Source organism: Mesitornis unicolor, unplaced genomic scaffold (genome assembly GCF_000695765.1).
Source record: "Mesitornis unicolor isolate BGI_N332 unplaced genomic scaffold, ASM69576v1 scaffold46966, whole genome shotgun sequence".
Lineage (NCBI taxonomy): Eukaryota > Metazoa > Chordata > Aves > Mesitornithiformes > Mesitornithidae > Mesitornis > Mesitornis unicolor.
Genome location: NW_010191195.1, coordinates 1,933 through 2,336, shown reverse-complemented (window position 1 = coordinate 2,336; position 404 = coordinate 1,933).

The following is a 404-nucleotide window of genomic DNA, read 5'->3' as shown; positions in this document are numbered from 1 at the left end:
TGGGTGGGTGGGCATCCCCCCCAGCCCAGTGCTGCAGTTTGGAGTCCCCAGCAGGGACCTGGGTTGGGGTCGCCTGCCTTGGTCTGGTCATGGGAGCTGAGACCCCCACCCAGCTCTTTCCTCCCTCCAGGGCTTCAAGGGGAAGACGGGGCACCCAGGTCTGCCGGGACCCAAGGTGAGTGATGGTGGCACTGGGGGACACTCGGTGACATCCCCAGGGACCTCGGTCCTGGGCCAGGGTCTCCATGCACTGCCCATGGTGTCCCTTCCTCCTTTTAGGGTGACTGTGGCAAACCCGGCCCCCCGGGGAGCACGGGCCGGCCAGGAGCAGAGGTGAGCAGGGGCGTGGGTGGGGACAGGAGCCCCCAGCCCCATGGACCCCACAACGCCCCTCATCACGCTGC